This window comes from Bidens hawaiensis, unplaced genomic scaffold (genome assembly GCF_021521415.1).
Source record: "Bidens hawaiensis isolate Kalapana, Puna unplaced genomic scaffold, B.hawaiensis_p1.1 tig00004618_1, whole genome shotgun sequence".
Classification (NCBI taxonomy): domain Eukaryota; kingdom Viridiplantae; phylum Streptophyta; class Magnoliopsida; order Asterales; family Asteraceae; genus Bidens; species Bidens hawaiensis.
The window spans coordinates 158,754-171,730 of record NW_027491282.1 but is presented as its reverse complement, the minus strand read 5'-3'; the positions used below and the strand labels follow the sequence as shown (position 1 = coordinate 171,730).

At 35.0% G+C, this 12,977-nt stretch overlaps 2 pseudogenes across 2 annotated transcripts; both read right to left on the bottom strand.

Moving 5' to 3' along the window:
* Window positions 1-1,120: 1,120 nt before the first annotated feature.
* LOC143627273 (ribosomal RNA small subunit methyltransferase-like) lies at window positions 1,121-4,930 on the bottom strand (annotated as a pseudogene). Its single transcript, XR_013152565.1, has 3 exons — window positions 4,908-4,930; window positions 3,184-3,512; window positions 1,121-2,249 (listed from the first exon to the last, which is right to left on the bottom strand). The product of XR_013152565.1 is annotated as a ribosomal RNA small subunit methyltransferase-like (transcript).
* Window positions 4,931-5,585: 655 nt separating this feature from the next.
* LOC143627246 (RING-H2 finger protein ATL20-like) lies at window positions 5,586-8,660 on the bottom strand (annotated as a pseudogene). Its single transcript, XR_013152560.1, has 3 exons — window positions 8,401-8,660; window positions 7,203-7,614; window positions 5,586-6,287 (listed from the first exon to the last, which is right to left on the bottom strand). The product of XR_013152560.1 is annotated as an RING-H2 finger protein ATL20-like (transcript).
* Window positions 8,661-12,977: the final 4,317 nt, after the last annotated feature.

The window sequence follows — 12,977 nt, the reverse complement described above, 5'->3', positions numbered from 1 at the left end:
AGTATAAGTATATATGTCATAAACATCAAAGTATCAAAATCAGATTTGTCATACTATTATCGCACACCACTACTGTTTGATGTTATACAAACGTTTATAAGATGAAACATAAAATTTGTTCATTTGAAAGTTGAAACGACTGACGTGACAATTGACAAGTACCAAAGACGTTCATTAATTAGTGGTTTGGGTTGAAACCGACATACGAAGAGGAAAGAACTGGTTAAGAACCGGTTTCAGGTTGGAAGAAGTGTATGTTTTACTGATTCCATCAAAGGAGTTCTCAAACCAGTTACGACTAGTGGTGTAACCACTTCAATAGAAGAGAAGGGGGTGGGGGGTTGCACTTCTTAATTTTCTTTTTTAGTATTATAGATACGCGAAAATCAAAAGCGCCCCCCTTAAACTTTTGAAAGCAACCCACATGAATTTTTAAACAGCTCCTAAGAAAAATGAAGTTAGAACTTCATAACTTTTTAAATATAAAAAAGTTGATAATAAACGCTAATTATCATTATAACTTAAATAATTACCAATATCAAATGTTAAATCTATCGTGACTTTGGTCCAAATTGATTAAATCTTACTAGCCCAATGACCATAAGCTTAGTCCCTTTATCCTTAGGCCTTAATACACGATCTTTAAGGTTTAAACCTTGTTAAAAAAAATCAACCACATTTGCAATGAAAAGCGAGTAGCGACAAACAAAGCCCATACCCATTAGAGACCATCTTTCGTCGACACCAGATCCCTTCGCCCGCCAAATTTCAGACATACTTACAACTTTAGGTAATTGATTAAGTGAATCACTCATTTGTTGGTTAGTTTTATTGTTTTAATTTATTTGATTTAGAGTATAGAGAATGAGGTTTCAAAAATAAATCAAATTATGAACTTTATTTAAAACATTGTTTGAATGAGTAGATGAGTTCAGATATATTAGATTTTAATTTTTCATTATGCAATTGTAATGATGTGACTTACTTTTAGTGATTACCCTTTTTAGTATCAGCCACAGTCAACCTAATTCGACCCGAACCTGACAAAAATAAATATTTTACAAATAGATAAACGAACCCTATAAATTTCCACCCACATGGAAAAAACTCTCTAGGTCCAAACCAGGTTCTCTCAAATCGATTTCGGTTCAGGCTCCCAACCCAGTTTTTCTTGTTCACCTCTATGTGCAAATATAAAAACACAAAATCAGAATTACAACACATCCAAGCACAGAAACACTCATCAACCAAGGTTACAGTCAGATCTAATTCCACATCCAAACACCATCATTATTCGGTAACTTCTCATATTAAAAAAACATTCAAAATTTATAACCAATTAGGCCTCACTATCCTTGGAGAGTTGTATTTCACCCTTACAAAATGAAATAAACTAGTAGGTTAACAAAAGTACATAGATAGCAAACAAAAAAAAACATACATCATAGATATAAAATTTAAGCCTAAAAGAATACATAAATCATGAAAACTTCCAACCCGCTCAAGAAAAATGTATACCTGCTTGGTTAAACAACGATAGCAAATGCATAAAATCGGCTTGTGCGAGCTTCGACGATCTCTTATCTTCATATTTCCCTTGTTTCAACACATCCATAACTTTCTCTTTAAAATCCGACCCCTTGGTCTCACCATCACCATCACCATCATCCATTTCCATATCATCATCACCATCGTCGTTATCTTTATCATCATCGTCATCATCCATACCACTATCTCCAAGGACAGATGCATCAGTAGCCATTTGATCACCGTTCCCTTGAGAACCCTGCAACGCTTGTAGCGTTTTATAGTTTCTTTTCCAATATTGACAGTACACGTTTCTGCTTAAATATTGCACCAATAGTTTTGTTTTTTCTAGTGAAACATATTCTGACCAAACCGTCCCATTCTTTAAAGTTGACCGTTGGTGTGGGTTTTCTTGGCTCGATTCTGACAACCGACGAGTCAACTTTTGGTGGCGGTCTGAAGTTGTTTTTTCCTACTTTTAGTAAGTGGGAAACACGGGCTAAAAGTTGGGTGTTTACCGACAGGCGGCAGTAGAGGGTGTCACCGGGTTGGGCCACTAATCGCATGGCGAATTCCCTTTGAAACATTATTACCGCACATCTGAATATGGGGCGGTGGTTTAATAACTTAAATGTGAGCGGAGATAATATTTGATATGGGATGTTGGCTACACAGATGTCGAAGTATGGGAGATCACATTTGAGCACATCTCCTTGGATAATCTGTAAATGGTGCAAATGTAAAAGATTTAAGGAACTTAACTTGATTCATGTTATAATGCTTAGGAAGATCAAATTCAAGTTTTTTATTAATAAAATATAAGAAAGATTGACTTTTAAATTATGTAAACTTAGATTAATGTTTCAAATGTAAAAAAAATCTATCTCGCTTCATGTTATAATGTTCAGAAAGATCAAATTAGATTTTTATTAGTTAAAAATAAAAATAAAAAGACTTGACTTTTTATATAAATTTGGTTTAACTTCAAGTTTAAAATGTAAAAGAACTTAACTCATTTCATGCTATAAAGTTCGAAAAGATCAAATTGAAAATTTTTATTAGTAAAAAACAAGAAAGATTAAGCTTTTATTAATCTAAACTTTGATTAACATGTTAAAGTTTGAAATGTTAAAAAAATAAAAATTTAACTAGTTTCATGTTATAATTTTAGAAGACCAATTAAAGATTTTTACAGTTAAAAACAAGAAAGATTGATTTTTCATTAATGTAAGCTTGGATTAACTTGTTAAGTTTTAAATATAAAAAAGCTAAATATGTTTCATCTTATAATATTTAAAAAGACCCAATCAAAGATTTTTATTCGTAAAAAAATGTGACTTTTTATTAATAAAAACTTGGATTACCTTGTTAACGTTTCAAATTAGAAAAAAATAAAAAATACTTAACTCGTTTCATGTTATGAAGTTCAAAAAGACCAAAGCAAGGATATTTATCAGTAAAAAACCAAAGAAGATTGATGTTTTAGTAGTGTAAACTTGGATTAACTTTTCATTAATGTAACATGAAATTCAAAATGGGATTCAACTCCATCAACCAATCATAGAATACAGCTGCACTAAATTACTAAAGTAAACATAATGCACTGTTAAGACATTAAAAAAGAAAACAATTTTCAGATAAAAAAAGAAAACTTGCCTTTAGTCGATTGGAGTATGAAGTGCCTTGAAACCGACGCTGCAACTCGAGAACCATACGCGGGTCAAGCTCAACCGCAACAACAGACTTACCAGCTTCTAGAAGTTTCTTGGTAAGATTACCCGTCCCAGGACCAATTTCAAGAATCACATCTGTACTGTTTATTCCAGCTTTCTGAACAATTGAATCAACAAGTAAAGGGTTCTTCAGGATATGTTGACCCTTTGACTTGTGGAACTGTATACCTCCTTGATAGTGATTCGAAGAGCTGGAAGCTCCACCTCCACGTGACGGCTTCTCTTTCCTGATTTTCCCTCCCGCCATGCTTTCTAGGTTATTAATAATAACTTTGTCAGATTAATAATCAATAAACATTGATTTCGTTAAGAGGTTGTTTAACATTGTGCTTCAAACACCAAATAATCAGTTTCTACGGTTTAAGTAAATAAAATCACTCATGATTATCTTGGAGTGTAAACGAGTCAAGCCACTCCTGAGCTACTCGAGATCAGTTCGCAAAAAGCTTGAATCAAGTTGAGCACAAGCTCTAGCCTGTATATAAGCTTGTTTAATAAACGAGACTAAGCCCGAGCTTCACTGATCGAGCTCAAGCAGGCTCGTGAGCCTAAACAAGCCCAGATACTTATATAAGTTTTATTAATATGTTTATATATTTATTTAGTAACCATTATATATTAAAAAATGCATAATTTAAAAACAAATGGATAAATAATTATAAATATATAAAATTTAACTAACAAATAATAAACAAGCCGAGCTTGATCTTGAAAAACTATTAACTGGCCGAGCTCGAGCTCTCCGTAAGTTAAACGAGCCTTACACGCCTAAAACAACGATTATCTGATATCTTGAGACCAAACAATCAGTTTGTAGGATAACTAATGATTTAACTATTTAGGTCTTATTTTACAGTTTACATGTAAATCCACAAACCATCAGAATTTGCAAATCTCTTATAACGACTTCAAACAAAAACATTATCTCCGTTTGCTACAGCTGATTATCTCAGCCTGAATGTTAGGTACTTACGTGTCACACAATCCTTAAAGTCGAATACAGCAACAAAAACTCAGTGTATTACATCAGTGTAGATTGCTGCCAGGAGTGTAAATGAGCCGAGCCAAGACCAAGCTCAACTAGACTAGAGCTCGGCTCATTTTGACTTACGAGAGCTCGAGATCAGCTAATTTTGACTTACGAGAGCTTGAAATCAGCTAATTTTTGACTTACGAGAGCTCAATCTCGGTTCGGTTTTAAACTCTTCTTCTGAAAGCTTGGCCTGTGAGTCATTTTTTCAAGCTCGAGCTCGGCTCGTTTAGTATTTAATTTAATAAATAACTAATTATAATATATCTTTAAGAAAGCGTTAATGCGCCTAAGGGCTCAAGCTCCGCTATGCAGTGTAAAATTAAATATTATAAAAGTTTAAAAGAGCTAAAACTTAAAAGTAAACCAGCCTAGCTCTCAATAACTAAACGAGCTTTATTTGAGCTCGGACTCGGCTCGTTTTCTTAAACTAAGGCCCTCAGTCAGCAGAAAACTGATTACAACAGAAAATAGTTATAATTTTCATCAAATACGCAAATCCTTGAAATAAAAAACGAAACAAAATATTTTAAACCTAAAAGTAAAATTGTTCGACAAGCAATAATAATAATAATAATAATAATAATAATAATAGTAAGAGAGGGTAAGAAACTCACGGTCACCGGTTGTCAACGGCGGTGTCGGAGTGAGTGGCGGTGATGCAACAGGGATTAAGATTAAACAAAAACAAGGGTTTTTGGTATGGAGTTCGGAGAATATAATATATATATACGTAGGTCTAAACAATTTTAAATCTACATATTCTGAGTTTTAAAACTTCAATTAAACCCCTCTTGCTATCTTAACTCATAACTTCATAAGTTAAAGCTTAAAACTGGTTCGGGTTATAAATGAACTGGGTTGGTCAACAAGTTACAATTATCGGTATGTGAAAAAATCGGTTCGAGTTAGAAATTGGTTCGGAAGGAAAACTAATTCTTATAAACAGGTTTGGGGCAAAATAACAGTCTTTTTTCATGTTTTTAAATTGGTTCGGGAGCAAAACCGGTTTCCAATGAATGCGACAACGAGTTGGTATATCAACATGATGGTTGGGGTTGGCTCCTAACTCCAAACTGATCTTTTGGTGAGGTGGGCCGGGTCAAAAACCGATTTACCAGACTCGGGCCAAGTTTTCTTTTACATCTATATTTTACAGGGGTCGACAACTTATCATTATTTATATGACCAAACCCAAATATTCAGATGATTAGACAAAGAGACTTCTGACTATGAATAGATGAAAGGAGAGGTGAAAATATTATTCGGTCCGACACTACCAACCACGATATATTGAAGAGAGCCATATATGTCGTCCCAAGTTTATTAGGAAGTAACTTGGTGTTACAAGGTTTAACATCAACAACTTTTGAGTTTGCTCAAACCATGTTTTCGTGTATTATACAACATTCAAATCTCAAAAACCTTATGAAATCCTATCGAATCCTCTGACGGGGTCATGACTCTAAACCCTACAACGTAAAACCTTTGTTCATATACGTTACAATATACACAGATCGTATCAAAATCCTACTCTTCATTGGTTGTGTTTGACGAATTTGATGACATGGAAGAACAAGGTGTGACAACAGAAGAACTTTCGGGTGACTTCCTGCATACAGGACAAGTGGCATTTAATTTGAGCCACTCGTCTATACAGTCCGCATGAAAATAATGTTTACACTCTGGAATGGTCCTCACTGCCTCCTTCGGCACATAATCTGAGAGGCATATCGGGCAAGTACCATCTTCGGCTTTTGGTAATCTACAACTTTCTCCCAATACGGTTTTCGGGTAGGACTCTATTGTGGAACCATCTAGGCCCGTTGTTGTCGTTTGTTGTGGGGTGATTGCTATAGAGAAAAGGTCAATGTTTTGGCGTTGACCATGACTATAGTTCCTTGCCTTGTGAACATACCATATGAACCCGATGATGCATACGAGTGCAGGTACACCAATTCCTATGCTTAGCCCATATTTCGCATTTCTTGGAATACCTATAAGAAAGAAGATAATACATAAATAAGATTTCGACCCATTTACTTATGAATAGCATTAAGTTGGATAACGTTTTATCTCTAATGAGTCAAATGGTAAAATAAGGGAAAAAACAACATTATGTTAATATATACGCATTAAAACCATTTTGTCTTCTGTATCAAGCTGTACGTTCATCTACATTTCATATAGGTTCACATCAAACAAATGAAACTCACAATGATTTGAAACTATAAACACAGAGAGTGACTAAACAGTAAACACAGCAAACTTGTGTTATATCCATGATTATTGTGTTATTGGTAGGCTAGTAAACAACTAAACGGACATGAATGGATAATGTTTGTGCTCGTTTAACTTTAACTAAACAGATCGAACACAAACAATTAAACGAGCAAGGTTTTCTTGTTCATTGATAAACGAACATAACTGTGCTAAAACTAGTTAAAAGTAATGTGAAGAACAATGCGTCAAACCTAAAAAGTTATGTAAACAGTACTAACTTATAACGGGCCAAAAGATTTAAACGAATATATCAAGGAATGTAAACGAACTTAAACAAATAAAACTAATGAACATGAATAAACATAAACAAATTAAAATGAACAAACATGACATATGTTCGTACATTTAACTAAATGAACAACAAATTTATGTTCACGTTAGTTCGTTTAATAAATAATCGAAATCTCCGCCGAACGGTTCACAAATTGTTCATTGAACGTTCGGTTCATTAACGGGCCTAGTTATTGGTTGTCTGTTAGACTGTTATCAACTTCTAATAGGATCACTTCAAGTCGTTCTTGATAATTACTTGCAGCGATTAAATAATATCAAACCTAAAAGAGTTCTAATAACTTGTTGACACAGTTCATGTTCATGATGAAATAGTAAAGTTGCATTCAACAACTCACCATGTGAAGAAGAACCAAAGCAAACAGTCTCTCCATCATCACTCTTCAATCCACATGTTCTCCCATCAAGCTCACAAGATCTACAATACGGCGTAAACCACATCAATGTCAATTCGTTCCTGAAGTCCACAAACCGCCTCGTTGGCACTGAGACCGTCCTTATCGCTTCACAACTCACTGGAATATCTCCAAATGGAATCCACGCTGTCCGCACTGCAAACACTGAGTGATTCGAGCTTTGTAAGCAAGGAAATGGAAGCATTGGTACAGTCTGGAATGTAAATCCTAAGTTCTCTGACGAACAGTTGTAGAAAGTGTAGTTTTCGATTATACTGAAATCGAACGGTGTGCCGGTGAGATTGATGTTGGAGATTCCTTTCGGCGAGCAGAAATCTGGATCGATGCTGATGATCTGTGAATAGTTAGTTAGTTATTGCTTCTTTATCTTCTAAATTCCCGAATTCGGAAGCTAGTAACTAATTAGCGATTGACGTATCATCAATCATTAATTAGTTACTAACAGCTAACTACATCTTATCTTCCGAAATCGTAATTCGGAAGATAGTAACTAACTAACTAACTAACTAACGACATATTATAAAAGTCGTTAGTTAGTTAGTTACTAGATCTTGTTTTCCGAATTCACCATACATGAATTCGGAAACTAGTAACTAAGTAATGATTGACAAAATCATCAATCATTAGTTCGTTACCATATATTATCTTCCGAATTCACCTCAGGTGAATTCGGAACTAGTGATTGGCAATTGGCATATCATCAATCGTTAATTAGTTAATCTTCCGAATTCACCAGATGTGAATACGGTACTCCTAACTAACTAACAAACGAACGGTGACATCATAAGCTAGTAACTAACTAACGTCTAACGATTCACGAAAATCAATAGTTTGTTTAGTTAGTTACTACATCTTATTGTCTGAAATCCGAATTCACCAAACGTGAATTTGAAAGCTAGTAACTAACCAACTATTGACAAATCATCAATAGTTAATTAGTTACTAGATATTATCTTCCGAATTCATTCGGAACTAGTAACTAACTAACTAAGGATTGACAATCAGATTGATACAATACAATCGTTAGTTACTAGATCTTATCTTCCAAATTCACCGGACCATGAGATCATCTTAGTTACTAGATCATATCTTCCTAACCAATAATAAATGAAATGAATACCTGTGAAGTATAAGAAATAGTTTTGACAATGAATGATCTGGAAGCAAGCTTGATAACAGTCTGGCTTTTATTATTACATGACAGATCAAAGCCATCGAAGCCGAATCCAGCGGGCTGTGGTTGCGGATACGGAAAGGAAACCGGACTATAGGTCCGGTGGGACTGCAGTGATCATCACAGGATATGGATTTAAATAATAATAATGATATTATTAAGAAGAAGAAGAAGGGTGATAATGTTGTGTTCTTCTTCTCCTCCATAAGGTTGGGTTTGTTTAAAGTAATAATAAGAATCTGGGGTGTGATTGATGAGTATCGACAAGTAAAGATGGCTTGGAATTTTTTTATTTTATTTCTTCTCGCTTTACGCGCTTAATTTTTTTAATTAATTAATTAACAGTATTGTTTATTATTATTATTAGGGTTAGGATGCTTGATAGTGATACACCACCACGTATTTCTAGACAACTACTTATATGATATACGAACCGTATTCGTACACTATGATATAATATTCTTATAATTATTCGGGCTAAAAGTTTATTTTCAAATACTTTTATAATGTTTATCACTTTTTATAAGTTTAACTATAAAAAAATATAATTAAGATTTCAAAGTATACAAATTAATTAAGACACCATTATTATTTTTTTCCAAAAGTATATAATTAAGATTTCGAGAAGACCATCAAGAAAATTTAATTAGTGGTCATACACGAATCAAAGAAGTTATTGAAGACGATTCTAAACTACAAAACCTATATCGGTTTCCTTATGCTCATAAGACCGAGCGGTTTAGCCCATGAACATACCTACCCGACATAAATTATCACCTTAGTTTGGACAAAAATGACTGTAAATTAATTCACAGTCGGTTAAAATCTTCAAATCATGTAAACTATATGTTTATTTTTTTTCAATAGACATAATTATATTCTAGTCTCGTACTCTCGTTGATTTTCTACATATCTGTTGTTCTTTTTTATTTTTCTTTCTTAAATAAAAATTATATTAAAATATTAATAATGTATTTATATATGTTCCCATAATGTTATAGATCATTAATTCTTACAATTTTTCGAGATTATTCCGTAATTGCTAACATCATGATTTATGATTAACAAGTATTAAAAGAAAAAAGTACCAATCACAATCACCAACCATAAAAAAAATGTATTTTTTAATTATTTGTCTACCTACTAAACATGTTGATGTTAGAAATATTAATAATCAACAATTCAAAGTCATTTTTGTAACCATCAATCACAGTTCACCACCTAGTCACCTACAAAAAATTGTGGTTGAAAAGTCGTATATTAACAACCCTTTTATTAATACTTCTATAAACTTTCATGTTTGGGTTAACAAAGCATCGGTACTTGCTATTTGCTACATATCCATGTAGTTAACGTAGGGATGAGCAAAATTGGTATCGATATCGATTGGTACCGGTACCGTACCGGTACTGATACCGAAAATCGGTATCAATTTGGTACCGTTGGTACCAAAGTTTTAAGTTTCGGGATCGGTACGGTACAGTACGGTACCGGTATTTCCCGATTTTTAACCCTCGGTACCGGTACCGATACCGAACCGAATATTTTGGTACCGGTACCAAAAATTTTCAATTTTCGGGATCGGGAAATCGGGATCGGTACCAGTCGGTACCGGTACCATCCCATGCTCATCCCTAAGTCACTGTCCCACTCCTATTATTGTTGTCCATGACTATTGACTACACGCCGCCACATTTACTACTATTGTCGTCGGGTAAAGGTGCACATAGGTCGGTTTTGGCTGATTCGGTTAACCAGACAAGGATAATCAATCAGACAATCGATTTCGGTTAATGTGGAATTAAACAAAAACCATCTCTCATTGATCCTTGTAACACTTTCATTCCGGTTTTATGTGTAAACATTTTGTTTCACTCAACTTTTACTTCTTGTTTGAGAGTTAATGTGATTTCGCAATTCATACAAGCTAAGAAATTGTTGGACCATTTTGAAAACTTTCTAGCAAAAACATAATTGTTGATATGTTTCTCGTGATCAGGGCCGTCTCCGAGAATTTCTATGCCTTGGCCGAGCCGAAATAAAAGGCCCGTAAACTCTAATGAGTAACGAAATAATATAAGCAAAAAAAAAATTTACACCTTATTTAAATGGTTTTTTGTTTGGTTTAAACAATTAAATTTTTAAATAAGCTTACTTTGTTATGATTTAGATTGTGTAAATAATTTTTTGTATAAAAATAAACTTAAAAGTGTCTTAAGTGAGACTAGATAGATACTACAATCTATTGGTTGGAAGTGAAACTTATCTGCCACTCGACCAAGTTAGTTATTGTACAATTAGAGTTAAACATCAAATATACATATTTCTTTTTCATAAGAATACATATATATATAAAAAAATTGTGCCCTCAAAAATTAAATCTCCTGGCCGGTCATCCACATTGCCCTATGCCCGAGCCGGCCCTGCTCGTGATAGCATAGTGTATGGTTACTATCAAAATAAAAACATCAATGATGATATACAATTAAATTTCATAAATATTCATTAAATAGTCTCATAAAACAATAAGTCAACCAATGCATGAGACCCAAATATGCAAAAATCTTAAATATATATAAACGAAACATTTTAAAGTTCTTTGATTGCTCTCTACTTGTTCTTGAGTCATCAGATTGTTTTATTTGTAATTAAATGAAGGTTTCTCATGCATTTGACCCGAATTCACGGATATGGGTCTCACCAAACCCAAATAGCCATTAAACGAGTTACAACATCTAATTAAATTAAAAATTAATTTTATCAAATATTTGACATGAAAATTCCTATAAAATAAGGATATGCTAAAAATTAATATCCTGTTTTTTTTTAAAAATATTTATAATTAAGAAACAACATTATAGTAAAAAAAAATAAGTGCGTCATGGGTCTCACACTCTCACCAATTAAAACAGTTTATAACATCTCAATTTATTTGTAAAACTCTTTTATCATTAAATCCTATTTACATTATTAACATCCTTACAATAAATTCAATTAAAAAATCTCAAAAAAATATAGAGGTAGGGTAACAAAAAGACTCAAATACCCTTAAATACAATTAAAAAACCTCACATAACACCCGCGGGACATATGGATCACCCGCATATCACGGTAGAGGAAGAACGTCCTCGTACCATACGCGGAAGCATCCTGGCACCCTCAGAAGTCATCCGCAGGACATGACGTTTGCCCGCCATAATGACCGGAAAGCAATGCCAATGGGACAGTTGTCACCAATTAACTATCCTCTAGAAGAATGACCACGATTGTTACTTGAAGAATACGTGACCTACCAGCCAATGAGCAAAGGACACCTGGCCAGGTTGTTATAACCGTGCACATGGCCAAGGTGCAATTTGTCCTATTATTAGGCGACGCGTGTCCAGGTTGTTATACCCATGCACATGGGACGTATAGCTCAACCTATCATAAGAGGACACGCGTCCAGGCAGTTATCAAAGATCTTCTAGAAAAGGACAGTTGGCCCAATCATCTTCCTGATCCTTCGGCTATAAATACCTCGTCAAACCATATGAGGTATTCATTCATTCACATCCACTCTTATTCACTTATACTCTGACTACACTCATTCTATATACTTCAGTACTTTCTTCATTACGAACGATACTGATTCTCACCCCGGAGGGTGGTTACAGGAAGACCCCCCCTCTTGTCCTTCCTGTAACGAGACTCACGGTGTATGTTTTGCAGGTTCCGGTCACTGGACTTTGGGAGGTTGTACTCATACCGTGTTAGTAGTTATCCGTATTTTACCCTGTGTACTCATTGGATCCAGGACCCATACCCGGGGATCGGATCCGTGTTTCTTCATTGGCGTCATCCGTTTTGGTGTTAGAACTGCACAATTTTTTCTTCGTTGGTTTTTCGGTTCGTTTAAAGTATGAGTAAACTTCCTGAGGGGCCGACGGGAACTCCTGCACAAACATCACGTGTCATTAATACTGAAGCACCTGAGGGTTTTGCTTCCAATATATTTGCACGTAGTACAGCTGCAGGTTCACCAGCCACTGATACAATGCTTGGGGGTCGTATCCTTGAGCGTGTTGTTGCTCCTTCTGGACCAACTCCAACTGGACCAACTCCTCCTGAGGTAGGTCATGTTACGGCTCCAGAAGGTTCTAATCTAGGGGGCCTTGGGCGAATCATGAGGGAGACTCGCCAAACTCGTTCAGTATTAGGTCTGGAAGATGATTCCGGCGATTCTGATATGGCGAGATCTCATAGTCATAATCCCAGATCCGGCGGACAATTCTCCCCGGATGAATGGCTTCAAGCTCAACAACAGAGCCTGAGAACGGAATACGAACGTAGGGTGCGAAATGCACATCTTCACGCTCGTGCTCTGACTTACGAAGAATCTCCTCGGGGATCTCTTTCTCCTCCTCCAACGGTGAGGGGAAGTCAGATCCGCTACAGTCAGCAAACCGAACAAGAATTTGTTGAACCACAAAGGTCACGCCCTCGTCCTCTCATGGACATGTGGATGCCTTCTTACTTTGATG